Below are 21,247 nucleotides of genomic sequence, written 5' to 3' on the forward strand. Positions count from 1 at the left end.
TCTCTGTGCAATTCCTCCTACAAGATAATAACAAGAATTGTGGCAAATAGAATAAAGAAAGTGCTACACTTAATCATCTCAGAAACCAAGGAAGGTTTGTCCCAAACAGACAAATCATTGACAATGTCATCATAGTTCAGGAAGTTGTCCACTCCAGTATCTTAGAGTAAGAAAAAGGTATGATAATCAAATTAGATATGGAAAACGCTTTCAATAGAGTCAGCCACTCATATCTACTGGTTGTACTTCAGAAACTGGACTTCTCAAAAGAAATAATAGAAGTGATACAAGAATGCATATCCACTCACTAAATAGCCCCCCTCATCAATGGAATACCCAGTGAATTTTTTCAAAGCACAAGAGGCCTTAGGCAAGGCTACCCTCTATCACTATTTCTATATATAATAATGGCAGAAACTCTTAGTGGAGCATTGGAAACACAGAGGAAAGAAAGAACTATAACAGGACTGAGAATAGCAAAAGGAATAAAGACCATAAATCACTCCTTGTTTGTAGATGATACATTGTTGATGGGAGGAGCATTAACAATAATAGTGAGAAGATTCAAAAAAATAATGGGTGCATTTATGCAGGTGTCAGGTGGACTTTTGAACAATACAAAATGCAGGATCTATGGGTGGAACATTCCACCACGAACTATGTAAAGAATTTCCCAAATCATGGAAATCCCAGCACAGGAAAATTGGAATCACTTTCTCTATCTGGGATTACCAATATCAAAAGAGATCATGAAGGCAGAAATGTGGACAAAACAAATTGGGAAAATGCAAGACAGGATAAAGAACTGGGGAATGTTGTGGTTAAATATGGTTGGAAGGGTGATATTAATTAAAGCTCTCCTTGCTGCATTAACAATATACCAATATGCACTAATCATGGCACCAGCACTTACCAGCAAGTGCCCACAAGCATATGGAATTAATTTTAAGAAGTTTTCTCTTGCAGGGTGGGAAGCAGGAAAACAAAAAGTTTAGTTTGGTAAGGTGGGAACAAGTAGTGCTACCATATGAATAAGGAGGCTTGTCCATTCGGCTGCCTAGGCTCATGAATGTAGCCCTGGTAATGAAAATTGTCTGGAGACTCATAACAGGTAACGAGAGCTGGTGTAAAAAAGTCCTCATAAACAAATATCTAAATGGCTCCAAGGAGAATGTGCTGAATGGGAACATCCCAATAAGACAAAGCACCCAAGTATGGAAGCTAGTCAAAAGAGTCACTCCAATAATGGGCAGCCACATCTCCAAAACTCCTGGGAATGGACAAAAAATCTTGATATGGGAAGACAGAATCATGGGAAAAGACCCATTACAGGATCACCCGGAAATGGATGACATTCAAGAGTGGATGAGAGGGAAAGGCTTTAATACCTTACATTCAATCTCCCTATGGAATCAGAAGGAATGGAAAAGGCCAGCAATCCCAGCAAACATGGAAGGAAAATGGAATAAACTCAAGCAGCATCTAAAGGGGGCAACACCAATTCATCGTGACGAGGAAGACAATTACCTCTGGGACCCAAGTAATGGGCAATATACAGTCAAAATTTGATATGAAATTCTTCAAGATCAAACCAATCAGCAAGAATGGGAACCATGGAAAATAACATGGAAATTGAAAAGTTTGCCTAAAATAAAAAAAATCATTTGGACCCTATTAAAAGGAAAGATCCTGACTGGCGAAAACCTTAAAAAAAGAGGATTCCATGGGCCATCAAGATGCCCATTATGCCAGCAGGTAGAAGAAACCATTCAACACTTATTTCAGGACTGTAAATTCTCAAGAGAATGCTGGGAGCATCTCTTGAGCCCACTAGAAGTAAATATAGACTATGGTAAGCCATTGCCAGAATTCCTCAAAATTCTGGAGAAAGCCTACCCATATGCAACAAAGAAGAAAGTCACAATTACCAGAATCTAGAAATGCATTCCAACAGTCCTATGCTGGCAAATTTGGCTGACTCAGAACAGGTGTATCTTTAAAAACCACAATCCTAGAATTGGAAAGCATTATCAAAAGTATGGGGATTAACTTCAGAAATATTCAATGAAAAAGGAACTGCCCCAACGGATTATAGTATTCTTCAACAAGAAGAAAGAAAATGGCTTAGCAAAGCCATAATAGACAACAATGGTAAAAAGGGACAGAGAAAAGAAAGCTCAGGAAAAAACTGGAAATTGAGAATGACTGAAGAAGAAAATTGAAAGTTAGAAAAGACAGTAAAATAGATATTGTTTGCAATTTGATGGAGCCTCCAAGAATAATCCTCGAAAGGTAGAAGCAGGCGGGATAATCTTTTATCCAAGTGGGAAAAAAATTGTCACATATGAATGGGGATTGGGACAAATTTGAAATAATGAGGTTGAAGTGTATAGCTTGTTCATGGGGGCAAAAATAATTAAAAAAAGAGGAATCCAAAATCCAATAATTTTGGGAGATTCAGCGATCATAATTGAGGCAATGAACCGAACCAAAGTTCCAAGTAACAAGTTTATGAGTAGAATTATCAAAAGAATAAGAAGGAATCTAGAAGACTCTGGTAGTGTAACTTTCAAACATATACTGAGACTTCATAATCAGCAGGTGGATTTTCACGCAAATCAAGCAGTGGAGATGAATGAAGGAAGAGTACGGGAGAATCATGAGGAATACCAACACTTTGTGCCATAAGATCAAAATGAATTTGAAAAGATCAATATACTGGGGAAAAAAGGGACAAAGCAACACAAATTATGGAAAAAATAAAAAAACAAAAAACAAAGAAAATAAAAAAAGTGACAACCCAAAAAAATCCCAGAAAATCATGGAAAGACAAAGGAAAAAGCAAGGGAAAATGGAAATAAAAAGAATCATCTTCAAAAACTTCAATCAAAGTCAAAATTCTCATGAGCAAGCAAAGCTCAGCTCAGAAGGAAATCGAGCTAGAAAAGGAAAAAGTGTGCAAGAGACAACTCTCATCTCCAACGCATGGGGGACTGCTACACCCACACGCTTGGAGGCAAGAATGCAATGCAAAATCTTTAAAAAAAGAGTGCACAGTGCAAATTATCATTGGCATGAGGATTCATCTCCCCTCGGCACTTCCAGGTCTGCTTCAAAGCATTGCTCCCTCACTCACCCACGCAGTCCCCTCCCTCTCACTTCCACGTGGTCCCCTGCTCTCTGCGCAGTCCCCTCCCCAGCTCCCATTCCTCACTATCTTGCTAAGTTGCCTCCCTCCACGCAGCCCCTGCTCATCTTCCCTCCCTCACGCAGATTGTTGTGGCATCCACTAACTCCCCTCCCTCCCTCACGCAATTTGCTGTGCTCCCTCACAAACCCACGCAGTCCCCCCCCTCTCACTTCCACGTGGTCCCCTGCTCTCTACGCAGTAACCTCCCCAGCTCCCATTCCTTGCTATCTTGCTTAGTTGTCGTCGTCCACGCAGCCCCTGCCCAGCTTCCCTCCCTCACGTAGTTTGTTGTGCGGTATTCTCTGCGCATCCCCCTCCCCAGCTCCCATTACTCCACGTTGTCTTGCTCAACCGCCTTCTCCATGCAGCCCTTTCTCAGCCTCCCTCCCTCACTCAATTCCCTTGCTCACCAGCTTTTCTACTCAACTACATCTCTACTCCTTGTCCCCTTGCAAACACTATTCAGCAAACAACCTTTTTATTTGATCAAGCTATTACCTACCCTCATCCAGCTCTTATTGAAGAGTTATAATTTTCGCTGCAATTTTAATCCCCCTCTTCATAAATACAGGCTCTCTCTCATATTATCTAGCTCAATGACAATATCCACAGCTACTCAAGAATTTTAGAGCAGAGGCCATCAAATCAGAACAATGATGGATCAAGGGAGCACAAGAAGCTATAACAAAGCAAGGGGAAACAACAGTCAGATGGAGTTTAACCCCACTGAGAAGGCAACTAGGAACGACTCATGCCCAACATGAAAAGGAAACAAGGTCATGATACATTGGCTGTAGCAGTCTCTCAAAGATCTAATAAGTGAAATGAGAATGGAGTATAGCTTTTAGAAGCAAAATATGGCAGCACAACAGAATGGGATAAAGGATATGAAAACCAAGTGCAAACATCCGCAGGAAGCAGTAGAATACTACAAGAGCAACAATATGGGTAGTGAAGGAAAAACTCAGCCAACAACAACAATGTGAATGAAGCAGCCCAAGAATACTCAGTCAACAAGCCATAAACCCAATGAGAAATTATGTTATGTAAATTTGTTTTCTTAGTAGCTCAATATGTCCGACAGTATCCTAGAATAGTTAAAAAAATCTATGAAGTTTGGAAATTAAGCACAAGAGAAGGGACTGTGATCTTGTCTCGTTGCTTACTCTACTATCACAATATAGCTGAATGTAATTGGAGCTTGCTCTACACCCTTTTTTGGTAATATATCATCTAACTGATCTTGTTAAAAAAAAAAGCCATTTCGTAGAATAAACTTGATTAGTATATTTTCTTATTAAGGTTATCAAAGAGAGTCTTAATATCCACATTCCAAGGTACCAAATCAATGCATAGCACGTGAGTAATAAATTTATATACTCCATAAATTGATATTCCAAATTATTAATACTGCAAAAATTGAAAACTTTACATTAATATAATTATTAGTAAATATATAATCACCCACATGTAGGGTGGTTAATATGTGCCACATTGAATGCATATTTATGTAGGAAATCTTGTCCCTTAACATTGTATTTAAAAAATTTTACATTAAAAAAAACAAAACACAAAAACTTTCAACGAGAATCATACTTAAAATATTCAATTTCTATCTTAATTTTACATCAACTTTATATAGAGAGAAAGTAATTCAAAGTACAAATTTTCTAATTATACCAAAAGACATGTCTATTTCAGAATAGGTCTTCCAAAATTGTAATATAATTGTTAGTAAATATTAGGTGGATGGTAGAGAATTAAGCTTCATGGAATATGTTGGAATACTCATAGTAATATTTGTAGATCAAGGGTTAAGATTTATTTCCATTATTTCCATGTTAGTTATGTTATTTTAATTAATTTATCTTGAATTAATTAATTAAAGAAAATGCCATATCAATAATTGTTATATTGGGTATTAGTGTTGATAAGTCATGGTATTGGCCCATGACATTGTAAGAAAAATTATTTACAAGTTAATAATTTCCATGGTAAGATGGGGCGAATCTCCATGGTTAAGAATATTGCTTAACTCATGCATTAATTATGTTTATAATAATAATAATAATAATTTACAATTTAATTATTTTTTTAATCTAGGAAATGTGAGATGTGTCATGGGATAAGTGTTTTGATGCTTATCATGGATTGATGTCTATTGGAATTTACCAACCATTTAATTTATATGGTTGCGCTACTTTAGTTTGTAATTGCTTTGGTTCACTACTTAATATCCAATTAACACATTGAACCTAAAAATAATATTGATATTATACTCCAGTATGAAGGAATGTGATTGACATAAAAAACAACAAAAACAAAAAACTCAATTTGGATTTAAATGAAATAATATGTATGTTGAGTGACATCTATATATATATATATATCTATATATATATATATATATATATATATATATATATAGAGAGAGAGAGAGAGAGAGAGAGAGAGAGAGAGAGAGAGAGATGCCTGCTCCTTTCCAATATGAGGAAAATGTATATTTAAAGATATATGAATAAAGATTCAACTCCCCCCTACATCATCAACATCATTCATCAACCTAGATTTTCTGAATGACTTGTAATCTTACCTTAGGTTTTCTTAGATTACTTGCAACCAAACAAACTTAATGTGTCTTTTTATTGCAACATCACATTCTTCTCACAAACATACACCATCCTCTCTGACAAAAATCACAAGTGGTTATTCAACACCACTTATTCCTTCATGACAAATGGTTATTCAACACCACTTCTTCCTTCATGGCGAATGGTTATTCAACACCACTGCCTCATCAATGGGGGTTATACATGCCTCATCAGGCATTACATTAACGTAGGTACATTCAATTTCTATTCAGACCTATCTTGCCCTTTCCTTTTCAAATAAAATACAAGCATTTCCTTATCAAATAAATTTAAGTACCTTTAAAATTTTAGGGATGTTTTTATCATGGATTAACTTCATCTATAATTTAGTTCTGAACACATGGTACTTTATTTTCGTCGTTTCATGTCCTTTCTTGTATCTTCATCTTTCTTCCTCTTCTTTTGCTTCTCTTGACTTCTTTTCTAGTTACTTCTCTTCTGCTGCTTCATTCTACTACATCAATTTTATTCATTTATGTAACATCCCCATCCACCTCATAGCCCATATTAAGAGTAGAAGAAGGTATCATTAACATGGACCTGACCTTCAATGTCTTGTGATGAAAATGGAGTCTTACGATTTTGGAATTTTTCAAACTCCTAAAAAATTAAAATAAATATTATCATTTCATCTAGCTCGTTGAGAGATTTCCAACGATATATATATTTTTTTCAAAAATTGACATCCGAATCATGAGATATGGTTGTTTGAAGTTGGAACATTAAACTCTTGCAATGTCAACATTGTGTTGCCACGTGGCATCCACGTAAACCCCATGTGGAAGCCCTCCACTCTTCCAGGGAGGTCGACATCACTAGGCTGGCCCATGTGGCATTGCCACATCATCATCATGTGATCCCTACTAGTCGACTGTCTTAGCCTTGCAAGTTAATACTTTACATTATAACTTAGCCCATTATATGTGTGTATGTATGTATGTATATGTTAATTTTTAGGGCTAGATTGTTCTCTGTCATAAATAATTGCAATTTTAAACTTTTTTAACATTTTTACATTGCATTCACCCCATAACATCATATCATTAGTAGAAATTATGTAGAGAGAACAATAACATCAACAATGCAGTGCAACAGTAAGGAACAACAAAAGAAAAGCATACATAATAGAGACACTAGGATCTAGGTCTTAGACAAGGAAAAAAACCTACAAGGGGGTAAACCCAACCAAATTCTTCTTCTTATATATTCATCAAATGTTCACCTGAGATAAAATGTACAAATATCATGAGACAAGCGACTATCATCATTAATCACATCAATAGACATGTATATTAGGGAGGTGAGCACATGCCACCATATCACACTGTCATAAGATCATAATGTACATAATTATCATTGCAATATAGGATCTGTCATCACAGTAATATCATCATTAATGAGACAAGCAATAGATAAGAGACATACATATCAAGGTCACTGCCGTATACATATAGATCATGGTCATGCATCAAGGTCATCGTCATAGACATTGAGTTTATTGTCATATAAAGGTGTCTGCTAATGTGATTAATGATGATGGGAGGGTACCCACATGAGGTACAGAGAGGGGTGGGGGGTCCTCAATCGGTGTTCCACCCCTCTTGAAACCATGCCACCTCCCATTTCTTTGGGGCAATACGAACATGTCCATGTTATTTAATGAGAGGTACTTTCATCTTGGACCCCATCCAACTTTCCCTCAGCTCACTGTGCTCTCTTCATAGACCTTTTGAGGTCCCGAGACCTTGAGACCCAAGACGATGTCATCTCGATGCTAATGCATCCATGTGGCCTCCTTTAGGAGCACTACATGCCACTTGTTTTTCGTCCCCTTGACTTGTAACAATCATGCTTATATTTGGCTTACACTTGCCACGTTAATATTTATTTTTGTATTGAATTTAAAATTTTAAATGGGTCGAGTAGGGACATAGATTTCAAGGGACTAAGGGAGGTAAACTACTTGAGAAATTCAATTTACTTGGTAAAGGAAGAAATTGGACTGTTGGGACAACCATTCAAGGCTAGTTATTGAGCTTTAATGAAACTGGTATGGAGTTTTAATGAGAGGTTGGTGTTGTAAAATTTAAAATTAAAAGCAAGGGACATAGCCCATACTTTCTATAAAAGCACAAGACAAAAAAACAAGGACAAAAATGTAATGGACACTAGCTACGTGTGTAGGAAGAGAGAGAGAAAGTCTTCATGGAAAATAAAACAAGAGGATCACACACAGGCGAAAAGTCGTGGAGGAAATTTTTGTAGAAGATAGCATACTCGGCCAAGAAAAACATGTGTGCACAAGAGTTTAGTTACACACAGGAGAGCATATGCTCAACATGGTATCAGGTAGTTTGTGATCTTTTTTCTGGGGTAGTGCAAAGGAGGCATGCAGAGGGAGTATTGTAGAATTTGCAAGAAGACCCTTTGTTGCATGCACAAAAAATACTCTAGTGAGACTCACTAGTGGTGAGCTACACACATATAGAAAATAAATAAGATGCTTTGTGGTGCACAATAGAGGAAAATAATGTGTCTGAGCTTAGTAAGAAGACAATGAAATTTACAACACTATGGAGGACATTGGCCTCCTTCATCACTCTCAGAAGACTACCATACCTTCGGTTGAGCATTAGGAGTATGGGAGGAAATTTTATCCAGGTGAGGGTAAATCTTAGGACACCTCAAGGGGTTGGAGGATGGAGATGGCATTATCTAGAGTCCCTTAATATCCCTTGGAATTCTAGTAAAGGAAATTATGGAATCTCCTTTGCTTATTTATCTAGTTTTTGTGGTGAGTTTTTGATTCCCTTCACTGGGTGGAACCATTGTGTTGCATGATTCCAAGGTGGAGCTGAAGCCTTTCAAATCCCTGGAGTGTGGGGGATATTTGATAATTGGATGGTAGAGGAAACATGCCTCTAGATTCCATATGCATTAATTCACTGTCGAGATGTTGCTGGGTGGAGGTGGGAGGACCTATAGAGATCCTTTGTTTAGCTAGAATTTGGTGTTTATTCCCTTGAGAAATACCATCTTAATCTACGGAATATGGCTCGGGGGTGATAACTACAAGTAGCTTGGTTGAAACTTGTCTATGTTTGGGTGGAGAGTTGTAGTACCAAACTCAATTGATCATCTTCAATACAAATCCAAGATAAGTTCTTCTTATGCACAATCATGTATGGAATTCATGTTAAAGTGTGAATTAATGATATGTTGAATGGTTGCTTAACAAGTCTTGGTTTACGTGTGTACATATGCTAAATTATTGGCTATAAATCATATGAGGATGTATTTGATATGAATGAATATCTTCATTGTTGAGAAATCTAGGGCATCAACATTATGTGATTTCTCTTCTATTAGTGACTACTTGTGAATGCATTTTACTTCTTTAAATTAAGATCTTCTTCTTGTTATATCATTAGTGTTCTTCTTCATCAAACATTAACCAATGCATGAACATAAATAGACAAGAGACATATCATGTAGGTTGTCATCCAGGGCCAAAACCTCTCACTCTTTGAGATGAAAACCCACACAAATTATTCTTATAGAGATTCCAATTGACGAATACCAAGACCAAGACATAAGTCCTCTTCCATATTCTTTTTTACTCTTTCTCAGTTCCATCTACTTCAAATATCACACCATATGTGATGACACCCAACTGCGATCATTGTGTTTGTCAAGGAAACCAAATTTTCTCCTTCAGCAGTAACACCAAATCTTGAACCAAATTCATTGCCCCTTTTTGGTGCCATTAAGACCTTATTTCTTGTCACAGTAATGATCCCTTGAAACTATGATTCAAACTTGCTTCTCTTCTTACTGTAATGTATCCATCTGAAGCTCAGAAAGATATATGAACTTCTGTTGACTGAGATAAGCCCTTACAATCCCTTCCTTTCCTCTCTCACTCTCCCTTCCCTTTCTATCTGAACTTGAGATCCTAACTTGACACTTATTCATTGTCACTATGATCTGAATCTTAGAAGGATTTGAATTCCCTTACCTCTCACTAAACTACAACATTCAACGAAATCTGGGCTTTACTGAAATGGTTATGCGAATAAGAGATAACCCAAACTTGTCTTCCATCAGAGTCATTCGAAAAACTCAAGGAAGGATGTCCGAATTTCTATTTCTGTAGACTAGGCCAAGGTTGCTATTCATAGTGGTTTGTTCATCATATTAAGGTCACCTATACTTATGAATAGGTGTGTCTCCATAATGGGAAGTCAATCTAAGTTTTTCATCTTATCTTGAAGCTGACGCAAAGAGAGAGCTGTGCGATTGTTGTTGGAGGCATATATAGACTCATATACAATTGACACATGCTCAAGAAGAGCTCTTCATACATGACATTGACCCTTTAACTCAATGATAAATCATAAGGCTCTCAATGGGAGCCACTAACAAATAAAATTTCTTGCTCATGAAACCCATGAAGCAAGGCATTACAAACATTATTTTATTCTCTTCTTTTCATCATTTATAAATATCATAATTACATGTCATTATGAAGACCGAACCTAGTTACATTTTACAACACTCCCTCTTAACTAGGGAGGTATTCATAATGGTATTTTGTCATACTCAATCTAAAGAATTTCTCATAAGAAGAATCAGATTGGTAACCCATTTGTTTAACATCATATCAACCAGCATTGTTACATAGCAAGGCCTTGATTAACAACTCTATCTCTCCATAAGATCTGAGCTCAATGTTGGCAAGACCAATTATTTATAGACACTCTCATCATTGTACCTCTCAGAACATACCCTACATGGGTAATCAGGGTGTGTTCCATGAGGAATATTCTTATCTTGGACTCCCCAGCGCTCAAAGAATATCGGTTCTCCACAACTACTCTTCTCTCAGATGTCCTATATCATCCTCAAAGAGTATCAGATGCCAAAAGATTACCCAATCCTCTCATTCTGTCTTCCCAGGTGAAGACCAGAATGATATGTCTATCTCTTCCTCTCAATTAGGGAGGAGATATCAATTTCATTAAAGGAATTTTCTCATTCATACACAAGGAATATACCTAAGCTCTTTCTTGGGTTAGGAATTTCCAAGTTTCTTCAAATTAAGAAACTTTCCAGGCTCCCTCTCAAAATAGGGACCTTCAAAAACTCCTCAAGTGGAGATGATGGGACTACAAGCTGCTTGAAGAAATCCTTTCTTTGATGTCATGAATTTATTCTTTGTTGTGGAGTCTTGATATTTTGGGACTTCTTCATAGGGAACAGACCATCCATCACTTTCATCCATTACACATGTCATCATTCCTTTCATCGGAAAGTGATCCATTAGTCTTCATCTAAAATTAATTCATGTTATGCTACCTTTATCAGGCTTTCTTTTCTGGAAGGTTCTCTCATCCTACTACATGGTTCTTCATGGAAGACATTCATAGTTCTTCCCTTTGGTATCCCTGCATAAACCCATCTAGGTACTAGTTTATAAATAATTAATAATTAAATCATAATTACCTTTGTGATGGTCTTTCATCATGACATCTTCCTGTAGGCATCAACATCTTGCATATATGTTGACACATCTCCTAAAGATATGTCTTGTCAAGGGTCTCCATCTTTTTCCAAAATTTCATTAGTCTTCATATCTCTCTAGGAGATATCATAGTCAGATATTCTTGGTCCTTCAAATGTTGACTTCCTTTACCATAGTTTCATAAATTCATGATCTCTTCCTTCCCTTCTTCACACATTTCTTTCCTAGGAGCTTCCAATCAAAGTTCCTCAATTGTATACAACCACCTCATACTTCATGTGAGGACATACCCTTCGTAGGAGGATATTCCTTTCCTTTGATCATGCTTCTCAAGATAGAGCAGTGATCCAAGTTACCTGCAACCATACAACACGACTTTATAAAATTGAATATAAGCATACATACCTCATTTACCTTTAGGTCTTCTAGGCTTCTTTCAACAACTTCCTTGATTGAAAATATCTTCAACCCCATGATCTGCCTTAACTCTTATGTCATCATACCATTATCCCATGAATTCCACAAGTAGGAGTTCCTGATGAAACACTTTCTTCCTCTCTAGATCGGTGAATCCTTCGATGAGGATTCCATTAGAGAATATTGAGGATCTCACATATCCAGCAGATGTTTCCTTTTGACTGATGTATGATGAGACTTGTCCTGGATGACTTCTTTATTTGATCTTTCAATGAGGTCAACAAGAGCTATATCCTTCATAGTTGACTGTCAAACATCCTTCATGTTTATTATGGTGATGTCGTGAGCTCTTACTTATAATGATTTTCCTCTTCCTTCGACTTCCTTATTTAAACTTTCTCCACTTCTTCATTGAAATGGACTTCTTCTCTATATTTCTTATTATTTCCCTTCTTACGTTTAGGACAATATTTCCTGTAATGCTCATAGGATTGAATGTTTGCTATGTTCTTTCTTTCCTCTCGAAAAAATGTTTGAACCTTTTCATTTGATCCTCCGACACTTTTTCCCTCAACCTGTCATCTTCTATCTTCCATAGAAACTGTAGGTTGTTGAATGGGATAAATTTATTATCCTCATAGACACTTGTTACCTTTTTCATAAGTTAGTGCATTTAGAACAATGAAGATTATCTCTCCCAGATCTTGTAATTGAGATGTTATGAAGATAACCCTGCATCCTTTGATACCTTCAATTTTGTGTAGATCAGATCTAAGTGATATGACCTTTCTTTATCGCATCTTCAAAGAATCGTTCTACCAGTTTATCATATATCTCTTAGATGTCTCCAATCCTTCTATATAGGGATGAGGGATCTTTGATTGATTTTATAAGAATCCCTTGAGCCTTTTGATCCCTTTCCATGTATTCAGAGGAGACATTTTAATTGATGTGTTCAATGACTTCACTTTTGTTGAGGACTATGTCTCTCCTTTTGTTTCCATGCAAGGAATTTCGATGACCCAACCAACTTATAGATCTCCTTGCAAAATGAAGTCATTTTACCAAGTTTGATTATAGAATTAAATTACTTACTTGAAAAGTGAATATGAAATCTTCAACTTGATCACTTTGATGGTGGATGAAGACGATGTATTAGTGCTCCTTTTGGATGATATTCTTCCAAATGAAAATCCCTTCTTCAATATAGGAGATTGCTCCTTTTAGGATGTCAACGTCTTAGATCTAGCTTCCTTTATTGATGGTGATTGATGAGGATGTTTTGATGCCTCCTTGGATGATCTTCTTCAAGGATAAGGAGGGGATCCTTGCTGCAATGATAGGGAGCTTAGCTTATAGTTTTAAAGATGATGATAATGCCTTCTTTTCTTCAAGATATTTTAACTTATTTGGCAGTACAGATCATAAATGATTATAGGATTTCAAATTTCTCCAAGATGATGTGATCTTCGTCTTTAAAGTACTTCGAGCTACCTTGCTTTGAAGATAACTTGATGAGGATCTTTGTGGTATTTTGATGACAATAATAGGATCCAACACTTTTGCTGATGTAGAATTCTAGCTACTTTGATGAGTAGATCTATTTTCCTTGAGTAGGAATAAGGCTTTGACCTTGATTGATAATCCTAAGACTTCTTCTGAAGTATACCTTATTCTTTGATCTAGGGTTTGATTATTCAATATAGATCTTTGAACTTTCACTTTGATATTCGTCGACTTGATTTGATGCCATTCTTCTAATTCGATCCTTGAGTGTCCCTTGATGAGACGCCCTTCCTTGACTTTGACACCTTAGCTTTGATACCTTGTTGAGAAATCTAGGGCATTAGCATTAGGTGATTTATTTTATATTAGTGACTTCTTGTGATTTATTTTTACTTCTTAGATTAAGATCTTCTTCTTGTTATATTATTAATGTTATTCTTCATCAAACAGTAACCGGTGCATGAACATAAATACACAAGAGACACATCATGTAGGTTATCATCCAGGGCCAAAATCTCACACTCTTTAAGAGGAAAACCCACACAAATTCTTCTTATAGAGATTCCAATTGACGAATACCAAGACCAAGGCCCTTGACCTAGTAGCCTATCCAAGACTAAGACACAAGTCCTCTTCCATCTTCTTGTTTACTCTTTCTCAGTTCCTTCTACTTCAGATTTCACACCATATGTGATGACACCAAACTGTGATCACTATGTTTGTCAAGGAAACCAAACTATCTCCTGTAGCAGTAACACCAAATCCTGAAACAAAGTCATTGCCTCTTTTTGGTGCCATCAAGATCTTATTCCTTGTCACAGTAATGAGCCCTTGACACTGTGTTTTGAAATTTCTTCTCTTCTTACTATAATGTATCCATCTGGAACTCAGAAAGATATCTGAACTTTTGTTGACTGAAATCAACCCTTAAGGTCCCTTCCTTTCCTTTCTCGTTGTCCCTTTCCTTTCTATTTGAACTTGAAATCCTAACTTGACACTTCTTTACTGTCATTGTGACCTAAATGTTAGAGGGATCTAAATTCCCCTACCTCTCACTAAATTGTATCCCTCATCGAAATATGGCCTTCACTGAAATGGTTATGCAAATCAGAGATAACCCAAACTTGTATTCCATCATAGTCATCTGAAAAACTCAGAGAAGGATGTCTGAATTTCTATTTTTATTGATTGGGCTGAGGTTTCTATTTATAGTGGGTTGTCTATCATATTAAGCCAAACTATACTTATGAATAGGTGTGTCTCCATAATGGGAAGTTTGTCATCTTATCTTAAAGCCGACGTGAAGAGAGAGCTTTGTACTTGTCGTTGGAGGGATATATAGACTCATATACAATTGGCACATGTTCAAGAAGAGCTCTTCATACATGACATTGACCCTTTGACTCAATGATAAATCCTAAGGCTCTCAATGGGAGCCACTAACAAATAAAATCTCTTGCTCATGAAACCCATGAAGCAAGGCATTACACAAATAATTTTATTCTCTTCTTTTCATCATTTACAAAGATCATAATTACATGTCATTATGAAGACCAAACCTAGTTACATTTTACAAAATTCATGAGGCTAATGGCCATACACTAATATATTGTTGCGGGGATTTATTTAACTATGATAGTGTTGGAGTTTCCCTATTTGAAGTGATTGTACAGTAGCAAATGTACAGGAATGATTTGCAATCTTTTTGGTTGTATGTCGCATCGCTGAATTAGTTGGCATGGTGTTAGTGTGCTTATTCATCTTGCAGGAATGAAGTGAACAAGGCATGATTTTGTCCCTTGTAATTGTATGTATTATGTGAATGGGATCTATCATGAGAAATCTAGCAACAAAGTTCCCACACAGGATTTCATAATGATTTTTAGAAAATTAACTAAAAAAATATTTAGGTGTTAAAAAACAGTTTGAATCTGATTGATTGCATGCATGACTAATATATGTATCACATCATGATTTCACATGCAACATAATGCTGATGATTAAGAATATTTTATTGTTGACTGATGAACTAACCAATTGTGTTGGCTGATATACAGATATTTGGTAATTGTGCATACAGATGGGATAATGCTTGTAGCCTGATTTGGACTAATATTGATGTGTTAACATGGTCGATTTTATTATAGCTAGATTAATATGGTAGCTTCATGAGAACAATTTCATGGTCGTGATTATTTTTATTTGATTATGATATTATGCACCTAATAATTGTGTGTGGATGACAACAAATCACAAGTAGCAAAGGATCGTAAAGAATTAAAGGATGAGGATAAGAATCGTTCAGTATAGCTCCAATAGTTCACAATATGGATACGAAGAGGTAGGAATGGATGAGGAATAAAAATTAGTGGGAAATAGGGGAGGAGAAAACTCTCTTAACTAGTTGGATACCTTGAGAAGCTTGAAGGTTGAGATAAGAAACTTCAAGGAAAATAAAGAAAGGTTGGTAAAGGCTCAAGAGAGGCAAGCTAAGGTGAATGAAATCATACTGTAAAGCTTCTCAGACTTACAGATACAAAAGAAACGTGAGTTGGGGGCCAGCTATAGAGAAAATTTGAGCCTTTCGGAATCAGAAGAGAGAATAAATGGGGAAGATGGTAGCAGGTCCAGGAAGAGGCACACAAGGGAAAGTGAAGATATTGTGAATGTAAATACACCATTAAGCACCCCAAAAGGAAGAACCAACACTTATGGGCATCATTTTGGTAGGAATTACAGTTCTTCCACTTGGGGGCATCATTATCATTATCATCATAATTATTTCAATTATTCTCATCATTATCATATTAAGCCAAACTAGTGGGTTGTCTATCATATAAAGCCAAACTATACTTATGAATAGTTGTGTCTCCATAATGGGAAGTTGTTCTGAGTTTGTCATCTTATCTTAAAGCCGACATGAAGAGAGAGCTTTGTACTTGTATTTGGAGGGATATATAGACTCATAGACACTTCTCACATGTTTAAGAAGAGCTCTTCATACATGACATTGATCCTTTGACTCAATGATAAATCCTAAGGCTCTCAATGGGAGCCACTAACAAATAAAATCTCTTGCTCATGAAACCCATGAAGCAAGGAAATACACAAATAATTTTATTCTCTTCTTTTCATCATTAACAAAGATCATAATTACATGTCATTATGAAGACCGAACCTAGTTACATTTTACAACATTCATTAGGTTAACGGCCATACACTAATATGTTGTTGTGGAGATTAATTTAACTATGATAGTGTTGGAGTTTCCCTACTTGAAGTGATTGTACAGTAGCAAATGTACAGGAATGATTTACAATCTTGTTGGTTGTATGTCACATCGCTGAACTAGTTGGCATGGTGTTAGTGTGCTCATTCATCTTGCAGGACTGAAGTGAACAAGGCATGTTTTCATCCCTTGTAATTGTATGTATTATGTGAATGGGCTTTATCATGAGAAATCTAGCAACAAAGTTCCCACACGAGATTTCATAATGAATTTTAGCAAATTAACTAAACAAATATTTAGGTGTTAAAAGCTAGTTTGAATTTGATTGATTGCATGCATGATTAATATATGTATACATCAATATTTCACATGCAACATAATGCTGATGATTAAGAATATTTTGTTGTTGAATGATGAACAAACCAATTGTGTTGGCTGATATATAGATATTTGGTAATTGTGCATACATATGGGATAATGCTTTTAGCCTGATTTGGATTAATATTGATGTGTTAACATGGCCTATTTTATTATAGCTAGATTAATATGGTAGCTTCATGAGAACAATTTCATGGTCGTGATTATTTTTATTTGATTATGATATTATGCACCTAACAATTGTGTGTGGATGACAACAAATCACAAGTAGCAAAGAATAGTAAAGAATTAAAGGATGAGGATAAGAATGGTTCAGTATAGCTCCAATAGTTCACAGTATGGATACGAAGAGGTAGGAATGGATGAGGAATAAAAATTAGTGGGAAATAGGGGAGGAGCAAACTCTCTTAACCGGTTGGATACCTTGAGAAGCTTGAAGGCTGAGATAAGAAACTTCAAAGAAAATAATGATAGGTTGGTAAAGGCTCAAGAGAGGCAAGCTAAGGTGAATGAAATCATACTGTAAATCTTCTCAGACTTACAGATACAGAAGAAACGTGAGTTGGGGGCCAGCTATAGAGAAAATTTTAACCTTTCAGAATCAGAAGAGAGAATAAATGGGGAAGATGGTAGCAGGTCCAGGAAGAGGCACATAAGGGAAAGTGAATATATGTGAATGTAAATACACCATTAAGCACCCCAAAAGGAAGACCCAACACTTATGGGCATCATTTTGGTAGGAATTATAGTTCTTCCACTTGGGGGCATCATTATCACTATCATCATACGTATTTCCATTATTCTCATCATTATCATCAGAGAAAGAGGGGAAGATACTATATGCTTGAAGAATTCAAGAAAGCCAAACCCCTTACATTTAGTGGGGAGGTGAAAAAATCTAAAGATGCAGAAGCTTGGTTTCTTGGGATGAAGAAGTTCTTAAAAATTCATGACTATTCTTAGAACATGAAGGCAAAGATAGTCACCTATAGTCTGAAAGGAAGAGAAGATATATGGTGGGAGGATTTGAGAAATGTTAAAGGCATTAGAGAAGAAAGACTGAATTGGAATGAGTTTGAAAAGCTCTTCAAAGAAAAATATTTATCAGACAAATATTATGATAGCAAGGCAAAGGATTTTTATGAGCTGAAATTGGTACAACTATTAGATGAAGAGTATATTACCATACTTCTTAAGCCATTGAGATATGTTCCATATATCGAGGATGATAAGGCAAAACTTCAATTATTTATTGATGAGTTTCCTATGTCATTTAGCGACTGCATTGAGTTTTATGAACCACAATATTTGGATTATGCTATGAAGAAATTTAAGAAATGTTATGAGCAAGAAAAAAGGAGGCCTAATTTTAAAAGTGATTAGAAGTTAAAGGAAGTAGGAAAGACAAGTATAAATGGCCCAAAAAACATCATTGATAAGAAAGAAAGTGTAGCCTTAGCTAGTGAAGGTCATGGAAATGGAACAACCCCCATCCACCTCATAGCCCACACTAAGGGTAGAAGAAAGTATCAATGACATTGACCCAACCTCCAAAGTCATATCATGGAAATGGTGTCTTATAATTTCCTATTTTTTCAAACTCCTCAAAACTTAAAAAAAAAAATCACCATTGTGTTTGGCTCATCGAGAACTTTCTGACGATATTTTTTTCTTTAAATTTGACATTCAAATCACAAGATATGACCATTTGAAGTCGGTCCATTAAACGCTTGCCATGCCATCATTATCCTACCATGTGGTAGCCCTCCACCCTTGTGGGGAGGTCCTCCTCATGACGTCAAGGGGGTCAAGGGTCCTCAGTTGTAGTTCCATTTTAGTTTTCATGCTCTCTAATCAACGACATACCTTCCACGAAGTGAAATTGATAGTGTGAGAGGGGGGGTACCCCCATGAGGTACGAAGAGAGGTGGGATCCTCAATCGGTGTTTCACCCCTTCTGGAACCATGAAACCTCTCATTTCTCTAGTGTGAGATGGAAATTTACGCATTAGTTAATGGGAGGGCTTTGTATCTTGCCTCGCATCAACCTTTCCCTCTGTTCAATATGCTCTGTCCACAAACCTTCCAAGGTCCTGAGACTCTGAGACCTAAGATGACATCATCCCAACATCAATGCATCCATGTGGCTTCCTCCAAGAGAACCATGTGTCACTAATTGTTGGGCCCCTTGATCCTCTAATAAGTTTAATTATGCTTTCCATATTGAATGCCACCATGGTGCCATGTCAACCCAGGTCCACATCACCACGCAACTTAGTGTGGGTCCTAATTGTCCCGACATTTAGTGCAAAATTAAACTTTCCCTTTGTAAATATTTTCGCACCTTTTGGAAATTTTTGGCCTTGATGCCTCGGGCGTAAGATGGGGATTCCTTTATGTTAACTATTAAGGAATCTGTTTGTCTCTTGGCTTATCACACTCATGCACACCTTATGGGCTCTCGAACATTCAAGACCTCGAGGTCTCAAGATAAGGGTCTTGTAACCACCTCCTCCCACATTTACCCAAGTTAATTGGTATGTTGGGGTAAACATGTGACGAGAGGCTACTATGATTTGATTCAACTCACCATGTATAGTTAAGGAAGTGGAACAGATAAAACACAACCAATATGACCTTCTACACATGTTACGGAACCTTTAGGAGCCAACTAACCCTTCTAGGTGACCAACCCCTGAGGTAACTTGACATTTTACTGACCTAGAGCCTCAGTCGTTCCCATGACATGGGAATCTATGCAATTGGGACCCCCTAGTTGCTCAAACAACAAGGGCATGTTAGTGCTTTGGGACTTTTTCAGCTAATTCTGAGCATACGATTCCAGATTCTATGCCACCTTTTCAGGGCTAGATCTCAAGCCACTTCCCAAAACTTCATTAAACTCCTAGAAATGAAAAATAACATCAAAACGATGATACTAATGCAAACACTTGAACAAATACTTTACTAGACCCCTACTAGCAACTTGAGTTAGTTGGGTGAATAAAACACCCTTAGGCTTGTAGAGAAGCTTTATAAAGCAGGTTGTTAGTGCATAGCCAATGTTAGTGTGGAAACAAGGCACGTGATCTTGGTATTTTCTTCAACTATCATGTCTTTCCCCTCTGAGTTAATGAGGGGCCCAATTTGCTGTATAACACGTCACATTGATGGCAGCTCCAAGATCAATTAGGGTATGAGGGACAATGATGCCATCAATGTGCACATCTACTACTGGACTTCCAGGGTCTAAATATTTTGGACAAATCACTCCCCCAAACATCAAATAAGATAATTAACCAATAAAATTGATGGTGGGGGTGTCTATTTTTCTCCTCTCAGGGTGTTTGAAACATTTCTCCTTGATAAAATTAATATATATGGGAACATCCTTAATAGCTTGGAGGAGGGGTATTTTTAACACACAAATCCTTCAATTCTCCTGGAAGTTCAGTCTCTTCTAGGGTGTGCTAGTTAGGATGGATCAATCTCTCAGGAAAAGGAGGTGGATTTACTTGAGGGGGACCCTTGTTGGCTTCTTGGGGCTTGACCCAGGTTTGGAGTTATTTAGCCAAACAAATCCATGTACTACTAGCCCTTTCGGCAATAGTGCGTAGAGCGCGGACTGAGGTCTCACCTGAAGTAGTATCGAGTGGTGTTGGAACCGGGTTTGCACACCCTTGAGGTATCTGAGAGGTTGAATTGGTCCAAATTCATGCAAGTTACTTCGTGCACTTCCCTGGCCTTCACGCCCTGATATATTCGCTTCGTGCAGCCGTAACCAGGGGATATGTGGCTTCCACGTTGTTGGAGCAGTGCTCTACACTATTTCCCTAAGTCACACCCAAGATCTTACTTATCTTCTTACACTAGTTAGTTATATTTGTGTAAATGGATGTCTTATGTTGTATTTATTTATACATCACATTCATATGAGTCTGTGTAGAAAATAAACAGTAAACTTCCAATTCATACCCAATAATACATAAAACGGGAAAAGATACACAGAAATATGATACAACTTCTCTTAATAATGCTTCCAATAGTTACAGACTCGACCTGCCCTACACATTCAGCTGCAGGGGTCCGCGCAATTAGCTGCAGACTACTAGGCCTATTCGCACTTAGTTGTAGAGCCTTCTCCTACTCTACACCCCAAAGACCCAACTTACACTTCGACTCAATCCCTTAGACTCATCATGCTTCTATTCCATTCATTGTTTTCTACTCTTAGAGCCTTGTTCTATTTATACAATCCCATGGTTTGCAGACCATGGGTAGATCTTCCAAGCTGACATTATATTACAAAAACAAGGGCGGACAACCCTATGACTCTATTATGACTTCGCGTT

The sequence above is a fragment of the Pinus tabuliformis genome, chromosome 2_2 (genome assembly GCF_031772625.1).
Source record: "Pinus tabuliformis cultivar Carrire ecotype Pingquan chromosome 2_2, CPIR1, whole genome shotgun sequence".
In the NCBI taxonomy this organism is placed as follows: domain Eukaryota; kingdom Viridiplantae; phylum Streptophyta; class Pinopsida; order Pinales; family Pinaceae; genus Pinus; species Pinus tabuliformis.